Genomic DNA, 20,860 nt, shown 5'->3' with positions numbered 1-20,860 from the left:
TATGTTATATCTAAGGTCAAGTCTATATAATCAAATAGCTGAAGGAAAGGTGAGGGTTTTCTAGTTGAATCAAACTCCAAACATCATTTTTACATAAGTCATCTGGAGAATGGAATAAAAATGATTTCTTTCAAAGGCTGTCTGTAGGAGATAATTGCTTCAGTTTTTATTTAGCTGGAGTGATCTTGGCCATCATGTTTTATTCAAAATTTTTCTTCAAAATAGGATTCTCAGATCCCTGAAAAACCTGAAACAGTGGTTCTCATACAGGTAACTTAACATCTTCACAGAAATCCTATCATAATTTATGTATTAAACAATACTTCTACATATCTAAAATTGTTTTTAATAAGAAGACTATTCCAGAAGGAAACAATAATTAGCCTGTACCTTGGAGAAAAATGATTAAATAATGTGTTTTGGAAACACATAAATTTTCCTTGTTGTCGTGATCTTTTTTCAATGTAAATTGTGGTAGAGAAGTCATTTCTAAATAGAATAACATAAGAAATAATCAGTGCACCATCAAACTCCTGGAAGGGAACATAAGCAAAACATTCTCTGACATCAACCTTCCAAACATTCTCTCAGGTCAGTCACCCAAAGCAACAGAAATGAAAGCAAAAATAAACCAATGGGACCTAATCAAACTGACAAGCTTTTGCACAGCAAAGGAAACCAAAAAGAAAAAAAAAAAGACAATTTACAGAATGGGAGAAAATAGTTCCAAATGATGCAACTGAAAAGGGCTTAATCTCTAAAATATACAAACAACTTATACAACTCAACAGCAAAAAAGCCAACAACCCAATGGAAAAATGGGCAAAAGACCTGAATAGACATTTCTCCAAGGAAGATATATAGATGGCCAACAAGCACTTAAAACAATGCTCAACATCATTGATTATTAGAGAAATGCAAATCAAAACTACCATGAGATACCATCTTACACCAGTCCGAATGACCATTATTAATAAGTCCACAAATAAATGCTGGAGGGGGTGTGGAGATAAGGGAAAACTCCTGCACTGTTGGTGGGAATGTAAGATGGTACAACCACTGTGGAGAACAGTATGGAGGTACCTTAGAAAAGGCTACATAGAACTACAATATGACCCAGCAATCCCACTCTTGGGCATATATCCAGACGAAACTTTCCTTGAAAAAGACACATGCACCTGCATGTTCATTGCAGCGCTATTCACAATAGCCAAGACAAGGAAAAAACCCAAATGTCCAACAACAGATGATTGGATTAGGAAGATGTAGTATAGATACACAATGGAATACTACTCGGCTACAAAAAGAACAAAAATGTCATTTGCAGCAACATGGATGGAACTAGAGACTCTCATATTGAGTGAAGTAAGTCAGAAAGAGAAAGACAAATACCATATGATATCACTTATATCTGGAATATAATATATGGCACAAGTGAACCTTTCCACAGAAAATAAAATCATGGACTTGCAGAACAGACTTGTGGTTGCCAAGAGGGATGGGGAGGGAGTCAGATGGATGGGGAGCTTGGGGTTAATAGATGCAGACTATTGCCTTTGAAATGGATTAGCAATGAGATCCTGTAGTGTAGCACTGGGAACTCTGTCTAGTCACTTTTGATGGAGCATGATAATGTGAGAAAAAAGAATATATACACGTGTGTGTAACTGGGTCACCATGCTGTACAATGGAAAATCGACAGAACATTGTAAATCTGCTATAATAGAAAAAATAAAAATCATTATATAAAAAATTTAAAAAAAAGAAATAATCAGTGAAGAAGTGGTTCTGTTGAGGAGTGTTAAGTGAAAAGTCACCAAATTAAGCACTCATCCATGTTTCCAAATATGTTTTCATACCCAGGAGGCTTGTAGCATTTGATGTGTGTAGAAAGCTATAGCAAATATGACGTTAGAGAGTATTGTGATTTCTGTCAACTAATCTTTCCTAATGGCAACAGACCTGCAAGAAAATAATAGAAAATTACTAATAATGAGAGTATGTTCTACATTCTATCCTATATTCTCTAATATCTAGTATTAAATATATATAAACTGTAGTTGATTGCGATAATAGCTATCTTATTAGCACCTGTTGCCAGAAACCTTTGAAAGCAAAGCATGTAAGATTAGGGAAAAACAGGAATGTTTTCCTTAAAATGATGTTTTGAAATATCCTGAACCAGTCCATCCTAGTGGAGGAATACTTACATGGTAGGAGTATTTGGCTAACGTGCTTGAAACATTAGAACACCATAAAAATGGTTTTGAAATGTTTTTTGTTCAAAAAAGATTTGTTACCAGGGCACTGTTAATTGACCATTTTATATCTCATACCTAGAGTGTTTAAAATACTGTAATACTGGCTACTATAATACCTCATTCCATGTTGGCAGTATTTTAATATATGTGCCAGTAGTAAATGAGCTCATTAGTAGAGTGGGTAACATTATTTTGTGAAGCAAATGCCAGTCCTGCAGGCTAATAATAGAGTGGAACCCCCTTGTTCATTAGACATGCAACAGCAAAATGGGTAACATAGCTATAGAAATACACTTGCAATGTGTTCCCTTTGCACAATATGCATACAAATACTGCCAACCCTATTCAACCAAATTAGTAATGTATAATAGAATACTTATAGTCTTTTTTAGGCTCCTCTGATCTATAATTAGCGCTCATTTCAGACAATAATTACCATATTAGAGATGGATATCTTTAGCAATTATTTTAATTTTCAGACTTATCAGAGTACACTTAATATTTTGAGATTTCCTTTTTATTAATTTAAATTTTATGTTGAAGACCATTATTTTCTCCTGGAGGAGTCATCTTTTTGGGAATTTCAACTGCTCTTCTAAAAAGAATTCTTTACTGAAATAGGTCTCATCTTAGGAGTATCAGAAAACAAGCATCTACTTATTTCTTTTGGCTTAAGGGCTAAGAACTTCAATGAAAGAAACAAAAACTAATGTGGTGATGCTTTTAGAAAACACACTAATGACAGGAAGGCTTAGCCATCATCATTGTTGTCATCATCAATATCATCACATGTAGTACTTCCTATGTGCCTAGCCCTGTTCTAAGATAGCTGTACTTATATTAACACAGAAGCTTTTGAAGTAGTACTATTATTCCTATTTGTCACTTAAGAGAAAGGAGGAACACGTGGTTATGAAACTTTTCCTAGCTGTTCAGCTAGCAGGAGCTAGATAGAGCTACAATTTGACCCCAGGCAGTGGCAGTCTGTCAGAATCAACCTTCAGCCATCCTGTTTTAGCTTTGTGCTATGATGTCTTTTCTCCAGGTTTTTATTTTGTTGTTTTGTCTAATTTTGGTTTTACAGGGGAAGCATTCATTTGAACTTTCATATTTTTTTCAAAACTTCTTTATGCGGGCTTTGAAAAAAAATTTTTTAAGAATAAAAAGTTGTAGTTGCTACAAAATTCTCAGAGCACCTAACTTTTGAGAGGTCATTCCAAGCTTGTTTCTGGCCTTTTTTTGAATCATCAGTCACAAAATCTGAATAAGGCTGATCTTATAATATTACCATGTTCAGCTCTTCAAAAATAATCATTGTAGCACATGATCTATCATTTTTATGGATTCTATTGAATGATGAGCTCAGATGCTTGTACGAACCATTTTATTTGCCTTCTCCTTTAACACTATCAGCAAATAAGGAGGCAATATTTTCATTTGTTTTTTACTGAAAATATGAGGAGTTTACACTTGTAAAATATGATTTTATGTCTTAGCCCCTTGTCTATTAAAAGCAAAGCAAATAAAAATGTGTTATAGCTCTTTTCTAAGTTGGAAATATTTTCCAAATCAATAAGTGCTATGTTATCATTGTCACTGTCTGAAAGTATTCTTAAAAATTGAGTTAAGGGAGGCTGAATGAATAGAAGTTAGTAAATGGCAAAAGGAAAAAAATGACCTCTTGGTCATTAGATCAAATGTAGTTGAATTTTTGACCTGGGTGTGATGGCCTTGTCCACTGTTAATGACTAAATTGAACATTTCTTGTTGATTTGGGTTTTTTTTGGCAGCTTTAAAGATCAATTTTTGCCTTATTGTTCAGGTTGTCATGTAGCTTATTTGATTTTGTCACCGAAAGATAAAGGACTGCTCACTTATCAATCAGAGATGTGTCTCAAATAAAGACAGACAATAAAAAGTTTAGAACATAGAGTTAAAGAAAGCACCAATGTTGAAGAAGATAATTCGTTAGTGTTTTGTTTAATCAGCTTGGCTATTTGTGTTTATTAAATTTTGTAGATAATGAATGATTTGCATGTTGCTTGTTAAATGCCTCTTGGTATATGGTGATGATCTAGATTCCAAGTAATTAAGAGGCAAAAACCTGATAAAATATGTTTATAATCTGGAACCAAAAAAGCATAATTTTAAAATGTAAGTTTAAATAACGAATATAAATATATTTCATAAAATATAAACAAATTATAAATATATAGTTTCTATCAAAATATAAATGTAATTTATATAAATAGAAATTATATATTTATAATTTATTATTCATTATTTAATATAAAGGAACAGGAAAGTGAGAACTGTATTTTGTAGTATCAAGGATCAGTTGAGAATGTTAGTAAAAAGGGTTAGAGGAGATCATTTTGCCTTCTGTCTAAGGTGGAAAGTGAGGGAAATATGTGTTAGTAGGATTTACTTGGGATAATAAAGACATTCCAGGAGTAGATATTTTTTATTTTACTTTTTTTTGTCTTTTATTTTTTTAGGGCTGCACCCACAGCGTATGGAAGTTCCCAGGATAGGAGTTGAATCGGAGTTTTAGCTGCTGGTCTACACCACAGCCACGGCAATGTGAAATCCAAGCCATGTGTCTGTGGTCTACATCACAACTCACAGCAACTCCAGATCCTTAACCGACTGAGTGAGGCCAGGGATTGAACCTTCATCCTCATGGATGTTAGATTCATTTCCATTGAGCTACAATGGGAATGCCTCCAGGAGTAGATTTTAACATAGGATAGTACACGTCTGGAGGCAAAGTAAAATATAGACCTGGAAATAGACTTAAAATTATAGAAGGTGCATCTCTAATTCACTTATTTCCAATCTGACTTTATTATTTCTTTCCTTCTACTAAATTTGGACTTTTTTGTTCTTCTTTTTCTATTCCTTTAGGTATAAACTTGGATTGTTTATTTGAGATTTTTCCTATTTTTTGAAGTCAGCCTATATAGCAATGAACTTCTCTCTTAAAACTGCTTTTGTTGAATCACATAGATTTTTGAGTTATATTTCCATCTTAATTTGTCTCAAGGTATTTTTTAATTTTCTCTTTGCTTTCCTCAGTAACTCATTGGTTGTTCAGTAGCAAATTGTTTAGCCTCCACATGTTAATATTTCAGTCTTCTTAAATTTATTGAGACTTGCTTTGTGGTATGCTGTCTCTTCTGGAGAACATTCTATGTGAACTTGAGGAAGATGTGAATTCTACAGTTTTGGGATTGAATGTTCTATATATACCCATTAAGTTTATCTGGTATAATATGTACTGTAGGGCCAATGTTTCTTTATAGATTCCTATCTGCATGATTTATCCATTGATATAAATGGGGTATTAAAATCCCCTATCATTATTGTATTACTATCAATTTCTTTCTCTATGTCTGTTATTACTTTACATATTTAGGTGCTCCTGTGTTGGGTACATACATATTTGTGAATGTTATACATTCTTTTTGGATTGATTTCTTTATCATTATGCAATGGTCTTCTTTGTCTTTTTTTGACAGTCTTTTTTTTAAAAGTATATTTTGTCTTCTATGAGTAACGCCACCCTGGCTTTCTGTTAATGTTCCTTTGCATGGGATATCTTTTACTATTCTTTCACTTTCAGTCTATAGTATCTTTAGATCTGAAGTGAGTCTTTTGTAGGAAGCACATATATGGGTCTTGTTTTTTTCATCCATTCAATCACCCTATGTCTTTTGATTGGAACATTCATCTATTCACATTTAAAATGGTTTTTGATAGGCATACACTTATAGTCATTTTGTTAATTATTTTCTGGTAATTATTTTCTGAAATATTGGTCTTCTCTTGGCCTCTGCCCCCTTGTGGTTTAATGATTTTCTTTAGTGTTAAGTTTGGATCCCTTTCTCTTTCTTTTCTTATCTATTGTAGGTTTTTGGTTTTTGGTTACCATGAGGTTCATATATATTGACCTATATAGAAAGCAGTTTATTTCAAACCAATAGTTGCTTAAGTTTGATTGTATCCTAACAACACTACATTCTTACTCCCCCACCATATTTTACGTTTTTGATGTTACATATTACATTTTTTTGTTTTTTAAATCCCTTAACTACTTATTGTAGTTATAGTTGATTTTACTACTTTTGTATTTTTTAATCTTTTTACATCATACTCAAGATTTAAAAGCTAAAATCTTTCCCATAAAATCAGGAATAAGATAAGGGTGCTCACTCTTACCACTTTATTCAACATAGTTTTAGAATATTTAGCCATAGCAATCAAATGAGAAAAAGAAATAAAATGCATCCGAATTGGAAAAGAAGAAGTAAAACTGTCACTGTTTGAAGATAACATGATACTATATATAGAAAACTCTAAAGACTCCACCAAAAAAACCGTTAAGATTAATAAATAAATTCAGAAAAGTCTTAGGATAAAAAGTTGATATAGAGAAATCTGTTGCATTTCTACATGATAATAACAAATTATCAGAAAAAAAGAAATGGGGAAAAATCTCATAACTGCATAAAAAACAATGAGTTCTCATCATGCTCAGAGAGTTAAGAACCTGATACGATATCAATGAAGATGTGGGTTCAATCCCTGGGCTCATTTATTGAGTTAAGTATCTGGGATTGCTGCAAGCTGCAGTGCAGTTTTCAGATGTGTCTTGGATCTGATATTGCCGCAGCTGTGGCATAGGCCTGCACCTCCAATTCAATCCCTAGCCTGTGAACCTCCATATGCCACAGAGGCACCCATAAAAAGAAAAAACGAAGAATAAAATATCTAAGAATAAGTTTAACAAAGGAAGTGATAGACCTATAATCTGAAAACTAAGATAATGATGAAAGAAATTGAAGACGGTGCAACTAAGTAGAAAGTTATACTGTTGTCATGGATTGGAAGAATAAATAGTGTTAAAGTGTCCATAATATCCAAAGCAGTATATAGATTCAATGCAACCTCTAACAAACCGCCAATGGCATTTTTCGCAGAACTAGAACAAATATCCTAAAATTTGAATGGAACCATAAAAGACCTCAGATATCCCAAATGATTCTGAGAAAGAACAACAAAGAAAATGAAAACACTTATTTGAAAATATATACACACTTCAGTGTTTATTGCAACATTATTTACAGTAGCCAAGTGGACAATGAAGTAGCCATCAACAGATGAATTGATAAAGAAGATGTAGTGTGTGTGTGTGTGTGTGTGTGTGTGTGTGTGTGTGTGTTACATCATTACCCTAACCCTAGCCCTAACTTACTGTGATGATCATTTTGTAATGTATAAAATATCAAATCACTGTGTTGTACTCCTGAAACTAATGTAATATTTTAAGTCAACTATATGTCAATTTAAAAAATAGAAGGTGGAACTAAAAATTGAAGGCTTTCATTAATGATCTGAAAGAAAGTAGTCTTAATGAATCCAGAGTGCTATGAAAACTACTCATACTTGGAAAACATGTATAGAATATGTTATATTTAAAGTTTAAAATAAATTCTAATGCAGTAACAAGTTAATAATGAAGTACATTCTCAAACACTTTCTTAAGCTGTGTCTAAAGTACCTGGAAAACATCATTAAAATTTAATTTATATTTGGCAATAGGCAGATCTTTCCCTAGAACATTGTCTAAATGCTTCTGAGACATGTAATTTGACTAGTAAATTAATGGTTTCTGGTGATCTTAACGTTAACATAACATTTAGAGGCATTGCTCATCAGGGGTGCAATATTGTATTTCACAAGATGCATGAGACAAAGGCACTTAATGAGTTTTGGCTGCACTGCCCATATTGTGCACAACTCTCTTCAAACTGTTACAGGCTGCCTGCCAAGATGTGTAGGAAAAATTACCTAAAAGATTAGTAGAAGAAATGGTCCCATCCCCTGCTGTGTACTCTTGTGATTGGTTTGTCAACAGTTGGAGAAAACTTGGGTATAGACAGTAAACAAATAGTTTATGTCAGTTCATTGGAAGCTGGACCCCTGAATAAAATTTATGAAAAGAGAAATAGAGACTCTAGTATAGTATGTCCTTCTTTGGGATAAGTGATGGTTTTCATAGGCAATGACCACTCCTAATGTTCATTATTAAAGTTCAATCACATTTTAATAAGTGCTTTTATGATAAATTCCATTTGATATACTTCTGGGAAATGAATGGCTAGATAACATTACAAGTCTAATATTTCTTTACTGTATATATAGCAAAAATTTTCAATTATTCATATTTCCATTAATTTTTAAAGATAAATAGCAACTAAAGTTATTGCCCATTAATTGTCTGAAAATAAAAAGTGTCAAAGGCTATTTGTTGTTGTACATGGTCTACTATTTGAGGACACACCTACATAGACATTATTCCTGAGCTGTAGAATAATCATACAATAGAAAAATAAATCCTCTATGAAACTTTAAACATGTACAACTGGAATATAGTTTTATGTAATTTTTGGAGAATTCCTTAACATATTCTCTTTGTTGGTTATCAACATTTTCTCTTGTGTGTTATTTTAAAAAGATCCACCCTTTATCAGCCTATGAATGTTTTACATAGTAAAAAGCTCAACTTTTGCTAAACCATAACAAAACATATTGGTTAACATTTATTAAATGTTTGCTATGTGCCAGGAACTGCTCCAAGTGTTTTTTATATATTAACTAATATGTTACCTCACAATAACCCTAAGAAGTAATTGCTGTTATCAGCATCACTTTATGGAAAGGTGAGGTGAGATACTGAGTAATTAGGAGGCTTGTCCAACCTCACGGCTGCAAAGTGGTGAAGGATTCAATTCAAGTAGTCTGACTACTGAGTCAGTCCTGTTAAGTACACTTTTCAGATTACCTGGGGATAAATATTTGCGGGGGTAGAATTGAATTGTATAATGTTCAAAAATTAGTGGCTATTTTAAGAATGCATATGTTTTCCTCTGCAAAGTGAAATAGCCAAACTAAGATTTGAAAAAATTATTTGCATTCAATACTATTTTTTTTTTACCATTTTAAGTACACTGCTCAACTCTAATTAATACATTCACATTTTTTGCAACTATAACCACTATCCATCTGCAGAATTATTTCATCACCCAAACTGAAACTTTAAATCATTAAGTAATAATTTCCCACTATCCCCTCCCCTCAGTCTCTGATAACCACTATTCTGCTTTCTGTCTCTGAATCTCACTTTTCCCTTCTATAAAGTGATGCTGATAACAGTAATTATTACCTCTTAGGATTATTGTGAGTTAATAATAGGCTTCACATAGCATAATCTCTCTTCAGAGCTATGTTAAATGGCAAGGAGAGCATTTGGATGGTAGAGTTCTTCTAAGATCAATCCACCATCATTTGAATTGCTCTATTTCACCATTGTTTTTTTGCTCAAAGAGAAATGTCTTCATGGTACCAGTGTGGGCGAGCATGTGTTTGTAGGCAGTGTGTGTGAGGGAGACAGGATGAGAAAGAAGGAAGTTTGGAGAACCTACTAGCAGGAATTAAACAGATAATTAGTTTGTATCCAGTACAGTGTGTGTGTGTGTGTGTGTGTGTGTGTGTGTGTGTGTGTGTGTGTGTGTGTGTGTGTGTGCGTGCGCGCGCGCATATGTGCATATTGTATGTGTTTTAGTTGGTAGAGCTTGGAAAGTTAGGGATAGATATATCAGAATCAATCATGAGAATTTTCAAGTTACTCTTTGCTACTTCCAAGTCAAATTCTCCAGGAATTAAAGTAGATTCTTTAGGGGTGGGAATCTGCCTCACTTGTAGAAGCCCTTTTGTTGGTTGTGGTTTCACCTATAGACCACCCCCATACAGTTTTACACACCACCACACAAGCACTCACACAGCCATGGAGAATCCCTGTACTGACTACACCATCCAGAAATGAGAAAAGGTGTTCTGTGGTTCAATGGGTTAAGGATCTGGTGTTGTCATTGCTGAGGATTGGGTTGCTGCTGTGTATGTGTTTGACCCAGGGAACTTCTGCATGTCAAAATCATGGCCAACAAGAAAAAAAAAGAAAAAAAAATTAAAAGGAGAAAAAAGGAAAAGCTAGACCATAATTGACCTATTCTTGGTTACTTTGTAACACAATTGAAAAGTCAAGGCAAGCAGAACTGGGGACTTCAGGTATATTTTTGCCAAGAATTTTGGATAGTAATGGCAAGAAATACAAGTGGTGGTAGTCACACAAAGAGCGAGAGGCCACTGAAAAGAGAGCAAATGAACAGAGCCAGTCTAAGGAAACATCAATAGGCCCAGGACTGAGGTCATGAGACATAACCTGTGGATTTATGAACAAATATATAGTTAGATCTCATGAAAATAAGCAAAAAAAAAAATCAGTTTAATGTGTCTTGAGACAAACATTGAGTTGTTTCTTTTTTAAGTGATTTTATAATTTTTAAAAATTATTAAAATAGAACCCTATGGGTCATTAGAGATATATGCCCAATTCAATTATTCCTTTGATGTCTTAAAAATAAGTATGTCAGGAGTTCCTGCTGTGGAGGAGCAGAAGCAAATCTGACTGGTATTCACAAGGATGCGTGTTTGATCCCTGGGTTCAGTCAGTGGGCTAAGGATCCAGCCATTGCTATGAGCTGTGTGTGGGTCACAGACACAGCTTGGATCCTATATTGCTGTAGCTGTGGCATAGGTCTGCAGCTGTAGCTCTGATTCGACCCCTAGCCTGAGAACTTCCATATGCCTTGAGTACAGCCCTAAAAAAAAAAAAAAAAAAATCAAGAATATTTGAAGCAGGATTGCTAACTTGTCTTAGTTTCCCCAAGACTTTCCCAGTTTTAGCACTGAAAAGTCTCATGTTTCTGGAATTCCTCTGGTCTCAGGCAATTGGTGATAGTTGAAGGTTGGTGACCCTAAGTTCAAGACACATCATCTATAACCGTATTTTTATCATTTTATGATATACATGTGAATTATATTTTCCTATTATGTGTTTTGCCTTTTTTCATTTTTATGTGTAAGAATAATAAACGGTAAACAGTAAACTTTTATTCAAATTACAAAACTACAGTTTTGAAGCAGACTTTTTTTTCCCAAAGGAATAAGGCAAAGTGTTATTGAAAGTGGTTGCATTTAATGCTTAAAATTATTATCTCTAAATTGGATGCCTTGTTGGTGACCAGATGTTCTAGGAATTCATCTTAATTGATTGTAATATCTGACTTCAAAAAGCACATGCATGTGTTTGGAAAATATATCTTTTGGACTTATATATCTTCCTTAAGATAATTCACTGATAGAAAAGAAGAGAGAACAGGTGCAAGAGTAATTTTATTACTCTTCGATGATTTAGAACTATTCCTTTCTCTAATATGAGCATTTTGTACTATACATTTCCCTTCAACCATTGCTTTAGTGCCTTATCAGACATTTTGATAAATTCTGTTTTTATTTTCCTTCAGTTCAAAATATGTTTTAAATTGCCTTTCAGTTTGCTCATTGATCCATAGGATATTCAGAAGTATGCTGATTAATCTCCAAATATGTGGGGGTTTTATGGATATCTTTCTGGTATTGATGTCTAGCTTAATTTTTTGTTGTGGTTGGAGGAGACACTTCGTGGTGTCAGTTATTTTCAGTTGATTGAGGTTTGTTTTGTAGCTCAGATTATGGTTTGTTGAATGGTTCACGTACTTGAATGGTTGATCTACTCTTGTTGGACTAAATCAGGCGATATTGTTACCAAGGCCATCTTGATCCTTGGTGATTTTCTGTCTACTTATTCTATCAGTTACTGGGAGAGTTGTGTTGAAATCTCCATCAATATTTGTGGATTTGCATATTTTTTCTTCTAGTTCTTTTAGTTTGTGCTTCATGTATTTTGAAGCTCTGTTGTTAAATTCAGGCAATTTAGAATTGTTGTGTCTTCCTAGTGAATCTAAAACTTTATCATTATGAAATATTCCCCTTCAACCCAGATATTATTTCTTCTTTTGAAATCTACTTTTTTTTTATCAATATAGCCACTCCTGCTTCCTTTTGATTCATGTATGCATAGTGAGTTTTCCTCATCCTTTACTTTTTACCTTCTTTTTGTCTTCATATGTAGGTATACATAAGTTTCTTATTGATAGTTTTTTTGATGTTGCTTTATTATTCAATTTGACCATCTCCATGTTTTAATTAGTATGTTTAGGTCATTTTCAGTTATATATAAAGCTATGTATGTGGTTTGATTAAAATCCACTCGACTTAATGGTTGTTTTCTATGTGTTCCACTTGTTTTTCCTCTTTTGCTTTACCTTTTTCTATCTGCTTCTGAATTTTTATGATTTCATTTTAACCTCACTATTGTCTTATTATTTATATCTCTTATTAAATTACTTTTAGTGTTTCCCTGGGATTTACAATATACATCTTTGATTAATCACAGTTTAAGTAATATTACACTGCTTCATGTATGATGTCAGAAACGTACAACAGTATTCTTCCAATTCAACTCTCTTGTTTTTTTTTTTTTTTTTGCTATTTTTGGCCATATATTTTTAAGAATTAGATATAATCTTTAGGTCCAAATCAGTCGTATGCTTTCATTTTTGTATAATTTATGCCTGCTTTCATGCTACAAGGGCATAGTTCAGGAATTACAAGAGAGACCTTATGTCCCACAAAGCTGAAAATAATTACTATTTGATCCTTTAAAGAAAAAAATCTGACAGTTCCTGCTTTAGATAATCAGTTATTCTTTTTAGTGTGATTAAGAATATCTTTTATAGGATTTCCCATCGTGGCTCAGCGGAAACAAATCTGACTAGCATCTATGAGGATGCTGGTTTGATATCTGGCCTTGCTCTGTGGGTTAAGGACGTGGCATTGCCATGAGCTGTGGTGTAGGTTGCAGAGGTGGCTAGAGTCTGGTGTTGCTGTAGCTGTGACTGTGGCATAGGCTGCCAGCTACAGGTCCAATTCAACCCCAGCCCAGGAACGTCCACACGCCATAGGTGTGGCCCTAAAAAAGGACACAAAAAAGAGTTTCTTTTATATTTACTTTTATTTTAACCATATCCAGCAATCTTTATTTTTTTTTCTGTAGACCCAAGCTTTTGTCGTATGTCCTATTCCTTCTTGCTGAAGAACTTCCTTTAGCATTTCTTGTAGTTCAGTTCTGTTAGCAATGAATTTTCTGTTTTGTTTAATCTGAAAGAAACATTATCATTATTTTTGAAACATTTTTAACAAACATTTTTCTGTCTTCATAGTTATTTTCTTTCTATCACTCTGTAGTCTGGCTTGTTATTTTTGTTACTAAAATTATTAAATACTTGTCATATGTTTAAGATTGGTCATTATTTATTGAGGACCTTCTACAAAGATAGACATTTTTTTTAATCCTGGTTATTACTCAGAAATACTTGTCATAATAGTAGAGAAATATGCTTTAAACTTGGCTTTGAAATATTTAGATCCATAATTATCTGAACAATCATACAAAATAATTTTTCACTTGTTATACATAATTTATAATTGAAACATAATTTGTCTTTAGTATGTTTGATGACCTTGACTTTTTGACACCATTGCCAAATATTCAAATCTATTATGTAGATTTGTGTTATTGCCTTATATCTAGTAATTGATGCTTTCTTTATTAGTATGTTAAACCAATTTGAATTTAAAAGGATGAGCTTCTTCCTAATTAACCTTAACTGTTATGATGAAATTATATTACAGATTGACACTGACAGTTTATTTTATGATATTGTTTATTTGGTGTTTTGGAAAGCACTTAATCATTTAATCATTTAATCTAATAATCAAATAATAGACTGTTTTTGAAGCTAGAATTTGGCTTTGACAGTTTTATAAAAACAGATTTTGACACAAAATTAGATAAATAATCATGAAAATATTAAGTACCTAGAATTCAAAATGCTATTTAAATAGTATGCAAACTTTTGATAGAAAATTACATAAATTTCTTGGACTTTAATTAGGTATAGCAATAAATCCGTAAGAAGATGCATTGCTATGTTGAAAGTAATATTGTTCATAGGAGTCAAGATATCCTTAGAGACATCCACATATTCAAGAAGATCAGAAAAGAATGCTTATGATTGTTGCAAGCTGATAATATGGAAGCTGGTATTTTTATTTCCTCTTAAGTTAGAGTTCATAGGCATTCTACAGTATTTGTGTAGATGCTTCTACTTTAGCAGGTAATAAGACAGGTAACTAAATATAATTCTAGATTCAAGATGCTTATAATTAGACAAAATCTATTTGTATGGGCTAATAAAATTTTTAAGAAATTCTTGTTTAGCCACCTTACTTTATAAATAAGGAAATGATGGTTTTTTAGCTATTCATAGATATCATAGGATTTTCTGGTAGAGTAGGGGCCCAATTGCAGGATGTTTTTATTTCTACACTAACTAAAGATAGCTGTGCCTCATTTTTTCTTCTGTAAAATGGATGTCTTTATCATACCTTATACATTTATTATCAATGGAGAAATACCTATAAAACAAATATTAGGTATTAATAATATATTAAAGACAATATGTTAAGGTATCAGTGGCAGCATTCATTCTGTGTTATCTGGTAAAGAGTGTTTTTAGTGCTATAGAGTTTAGATGAAGGAATGATAATGAAGAATGGAGAAGCACATTCTTAGTTGGACAGTAGAAAACCACAGAACGGTGTACTTGTAAAACTAGAGCTACTAGAGTGAGACAATTTGGGTATAAATTTTCTGCTACTAAGTAACACTAGAATCATGGACAATTTAGTTATAATTTTAAAAGCTTCAGCTTCCTCCAGTTTATAATGATAACACCCATGTTCAAGTGTGTTAATGCACAAACTTTGTGTATTATAAATATCTAGGATATGTTGGCTTCTATTTTACTACTAACCAATTTGATGAAATCTGGCAATTGGCTATTTAGGTCAGTATAGCCACAGGAAATAAATATTCAAAATAGTTCTGTTACGCATAAAATTTAATTCTTAAATTTTAATAACATCAAGAGTTCCCGTCATGGTGCAGTGGTTAACGAATCTGATTAGGAACCATGTAGTTGCGGGTTCGATCCCTGCCCTTGCTCAGTGGGTTAAGGATCCGGCGTTGCCATGAGCTGTGGTGTTGGTCGCAGACACGGCTCGGATCCCGTGTTGCTGTGGCTCTGGCTAGGCTGGTGGCTATAGCTCCGATTCGACCCCTAGCCTGGGAACCTCCATATGCCACAGGAACAGCCCTAGAAAAGGCAAAAGACCCCCCCCCCCAAAAAAAAATTAGTAACATCAAGGTTGGATTTTATAAAGGCTATAAATGAAATCTTAGGATGTATTAATAACAACTAAAATATTTATTTAGCTATCTCTTTTCCATTTTACTTTCAGTTTTATCTTTGTAAAGATTTCTCGATGAAATGTATTTGATAAGAACTTTTTGCCTTAAAAACTTATCCTTGTGGTTAGTGTTTAAGTAACACTGTTAAGTAACATAGTAATGATATATTACACTAGATTTTTCTTTGTTATGATTATTAAAAAATTGAAAAAGTTTGGTGTCTCTTGCGTTGCTCTAACAGAAGCAATGGAAAAACAGTCTTATCATGTCATATTATATTGCTTATTGCCAGCAAGTGAATAACACATCACTAGAAAAACAATTTTAGCCTTCTACTGTACAAAGGGAAATTCTATATTGATAAATATTGGCCCAGATAGTTTAATGTGTGTGTGTGTGTGTGTGTATAATTTAAGATTTTTAATGTCTTTAGAAATTAGAAGGTATATATTATAAAATGTTGATATTAACTTAATACTAACGAAAAACTAGAAACATGTAAGAAACAAAATAAAAGGTTCATTTTTTTCTTTTGTCCTTTGAGGAATATGACCCAACAGACATACTTCAACAGTGAGGGTATATTAAATATCTACTGTTATGCAGCAATGTGAATGCTAGAAGTGAGATGGCATAAAAGGAATTCTACTTCTTCCCATTATTTGCAATACATCTACAGCTACTGCAGTAGAAAACGTGATCTTTCCCTTGACATATTTGCATAAGCACCTAAGTTCAACTCCAAAATGCAGGCTAAATACCTATGGAAAGACAAAATAAGGCTCTCTCTCTGGAAAGAGACCTTAAGGATGTGGCTTGCCTGCCATTCATCAGATGCTCAGAATCAATTACACAGCAAGCATTGGAGCCTGGATGAAAAAAAAAAAAATCTGTAGAGTTCCCATTGTGGTTCAGCAGGTTAAGAACCCGACCTCACTCCATGGGATAAGGATCCAGCATTGCCACAAGCTGTGACATAGGTTGTAGATGAGGCTCGGGTCCAGTGTTGCTGTGGCTCTGGCATAGACTGGCAGTCACAGCTCTGATTTGACCCCTGGCCTTGGAACTTCCATATGCTGCAGGTGTGGCCCTAAAAAGAAAGAAAAAAATCTAGTCTAATCAGGAATAAAGCCTACATACTCTTTCATTCATACGTTCTGAGTCAAAAATACATTCAATTTAAATGAAACAAATTTCCTCCAACCAGCCAAGGATGATCACTTTGGCAAGCTACTGATTGATATGTTAAACATTATTTCCATCAAGTTTTCAAATATTATTATGCTTATCAACTGGTCGCAGAGATAACTCAACTGTGACTTTGCTTAAACAGTCTATAGGAAAGATCCCAGTTTTAGCCAATTCCTATTTTGGCTAAAACTGGAGGAAAGGAAACCTAAATTGTGCAAGAACTGTTTTAAATCCATCATTGGAAGCAGATACTACAGAAAGGCTAAGATATTGATCTAACTTGTTCTGACATTTAGGGTACTCTTAGTTTTGTAAGCTGACTCCAAAGGCAACTATTTAGCATCTTGCTTACTGAGCTCATTTAAAATAAAACTTAGAATGAGTATTACATTCTAGTACTGTGAAAAAAGTTGGTAACTACATAATTTTTTCATTCTTTATCATCATCTACTTCTCTTGTCCTGCAGTTAAGTCTAATAAAAATGGCAAAACAAAAAGCATATCAGTCTATTTCAGCCTTAGAGAGGGCAAAGTTGAGAAGTCTATATCCTGCTTTCCAGAATGATTTGGGGTCAGGAGTAGTGGTTGTTGACAAGAAGATCCCAGGTTAGAGGCAGGGAGTGGCTTCTCAGGAAAATAAGTTCTAAGGGCAGATACTAGGAATATATGAGATAAGAGTAGGAGTTTTCTGGGAACTGAACTGAGAAGAGAGGATGAGATGATCATACAGTTTGGGGAAAGGCCTCCAGGTTTATTTCCTCCTTCAAGTTTTATCAAAGTATTGTTTACATATAATAAAACACTCGTTTTAAGTGTACAGTACAATGACTTTTAACAAATGTATAATTCATATGTACTACCAAAATCAAGACATAGGACACTTCCATCACTCCCCTCCCAAAATAACCATATATCTCTTTCAGTCAATTCTTCCTATCCTTGGCCTCAGGCAATCAAGGTCTTATTTCTCACAGTAAAATAGATTTGCCTTTTCTACAATGTGATAAATAAAATTATGATGTATGAAATCTTTTGCATTTATCTTTTGGAAAGCATAATATTTTTGAAATTCTTCTATGTTGTTTCTACATCCATAACTGATTCTTCTTTTTTGGCTGTAAACTTATATGTCATTGAATGGATATACCACAATCTTGTATCTATTTTCTTATGATTAGACATTTTGGTTGCTTTCAGTTTTTGGAAATTGAAAATAAAGCTGCTTAAGAATGTTTAGGAAAAAATTTTTATAGACATATATTTTTTACACCTGTTAAAGAAAAACCAAAGAGTGGAATTTCTGGGTCACTTGATAGGTGTATCTTCAACTTTATAAGAAATTCTCTATTTTCCAAATTAGTTGTATAATTTTGTGTTCCTACCAGCAGTGTAGAAAAATTTCAGTTGCTCTACATCCTCTTTTTCATTTGGTGTTGCCTTTTGTATTTTTAATTTAGCCATTCTAGTCAATGTATTTAGTCTGACTCAGTATTAAACATCTTTTTTTTTAATGTGGTTATTGGCTATTTGTTTATTTTCTTTTGTAAAGCACCTTTCAAAACTTTTGGGGATTTTAAACTGTGTGTGTATATATGTGTTCTTATTTTAAGAGCTTTGTATACATTCTATAGCTTGTCCTTTCATTTCTTAACAGCTTTTCTCTAATGGAAGCTTTTATTTTTAATGAAGTCAGTATAGCCACATATATCACCATTTGATTGTAGTTCATGCCTTTAATTTATCTCAGCAATATTTTGCAGTTTTCAATGTACAGATCTTACATATCTTTTGGAATATTTTTCCCTATTTATTTACTATTTTTAGATGGTGTACTTGTGTGAATTTTAAATCTTTCTAGTTGTTCATTGCTAGCATACAGGAATACAGTTGATTTATATGTATTGGCTTTGTATCCTGGGTTCTTGTTAAATTTATTTATTAGCTTTTTATGTGATTCCTCAGTACTTTCTGCATAAATGATTATGTCATTTGCAAGTAGATAATTTGCATTATTGTACTTATTAGAACTTATGGTACAATATTGAATTGTAGTGAGAGGGTATGTCTTTTCTTTGTTCTAATCTCATGGGGAAAGCATTTGGTTTTTCAAGTATGATGTTTGCTATTGGTTTTTCAGAGTCGTTTTATTGACTTGAGTAAATTCATTGTTTGTTGAAGGTTCTTTTTTAATTATGTACATATATTTGATTTTGTCAAATACTGTTTCTCTATCTATTCAGATGCTTTTTCTCATATTACATTTAATTTATGTTTGAATGAATAACCTCACACTCTTGGATGAATTATTCTTGGCTATAGTGCATTTTAGTACTGCTGGATTTGATTTGTTCATGCTTTCTTTAGAATTTTTCTGGAATGGGAATTCTCTTTGCCAGAAGATTTTAAGTTAAAAACCATTTCTATAAATGACTTAAGTATACTCAATTTTGTTATTTTTTGAGTCAGTTTTGCTAATTTGTCTTTCAAATAATTGTTTCATTTATGCTGTCAAAATTATTGGCATAAGGTTTTTCACAATATTCCCTAATAATTATCTCTTAACCAGTATTTTTTGCAGTGATACTTCTTTTTAACTAATAAAACACTGGTAATTTATCTTGTCTCTGATTTTTTGATTGGCCTAGCTAGATCAATTTAAGTAAACTTCTTAAAGATCTGTATTTGCTTTCATTGACTTTCTCTTTTGCTGGTTTATTTCTGTATTACTGATTTATACTCTAAGTTTTTTTTTTATTCTTTCTGACTCTTTGGACTTAATTTTCTTTACAAGTTTTTTTACAATCGAAGCTCTGATTATGAATATTAGATCTTTCTTCTTTTCTTATAAAACAATGTAAAATTATAAATTCTCCTCAAAGCTCTACTTTGACTCCAAGCAAGATCTTGATAAGTTATGCTTTCATATTTTTCACTGTAAAATATTTCCAAATTCCCTTATGGCCTCCTTGACCTGTGGCTATTTAGAAGTGTTTTGTTTAATCTACCTATATTGGGGATTTTATAGATTTCTTTCTGTTATTGAGGATTTAAATCTTTTATGGTCAGAGAACATTTTAATTTATTTTAATATCTTAAATTAGTGTGAATGTACTTAATGACACTGAATTGTACTCTCAAAAATAGCTAAAATGAGGCATTGCAATCATGGCTCAGCAGTAACAAAACTGACTTGGATCCATGAGGATGTGTATTTGATCTCTGGCCTTGCTTGGTGGGTTAAGGATCCAGGTTTGCTGTGAGCTGTGGTGTAGGTCACAGATGCAGCTCAGATCCCACATTGCTGTGGCTGTGGTGTAGGCCAGCAGCTACAGCTCTGATTTGACACCTAGCCTGGGAATTTCCTTATGCCACAGGTACAGCATTAAAAAAAAGAGAGACAAAAATATTTAAAGTGATAAATTTCATGCTACATAATTTTTACCAAATGCCATTATTACTGAGTCTAATAATTTTAAAATTTTCTATTAAGAAAATTGTTGAGACTTTATGCCTCAGGTCTACTTGGTCTGCGGTAACTTTTCCAGTGACACTGTTGGTGGCTAGTGTTTGATAACTGTCATTTAGGTCAGTTCTTTAAGAATGTTATTCAAGTCTTCTGTATCCTTACTTATTTCTATCTGGTTGTTCTATGAATTAACTGAGAGGAATTTTTATTCTTAATGAAATCCATATATCTACATTGGATTGTAGTTCAATTATAACTTCAACGTATAATTGCAGATTTTTCTATTTTTCCTCTGTTATGTTAATTTTTGTTTAGTGTATTTCTGAAGCTCTGTTCTTGGGTACATGTCCACTTAATGTTTTCTTGTTCATGACTGACCCCTTTATCCTACACACATATTTTCTTTATCCATCTGTTTATGAACTCTTAGGTTGTTTTCTTAGGTTGCCTCCATACCTTGGCAATTGTAAATAATGCTGCATTGAAACCTAGAGTGCATATATTTTTTTGAATTAGTGTTTTTGGGTTTTTTTTTCAGATATATATCCAGGAGTGGAATTGTGTCATGTGGTAGTTCTATTATTAGATTTTTGAGAAACCTCCATACTGTTTTCCATGGTGGCT

The sequence above is a fragment of the Phacochoerus africanus genome, chromosome 1 (genome assembly GCF_016906955.1).
Source record: "Phacochoerus africanus isolate WHEZ1 chromosome 1, ROS_Pafr_v1, whole genome shotgun sequence".
Taxonomy (NCBI): domain Eukaryota; kingdom Metazoa; phylum Chordata; class Mammalia; order Artiodactyla; family Suidae; genus Phacochoerus; species Phacochoerus africanus.
This window is presented reverse-complemented; position numbering follows the sequence as displayed.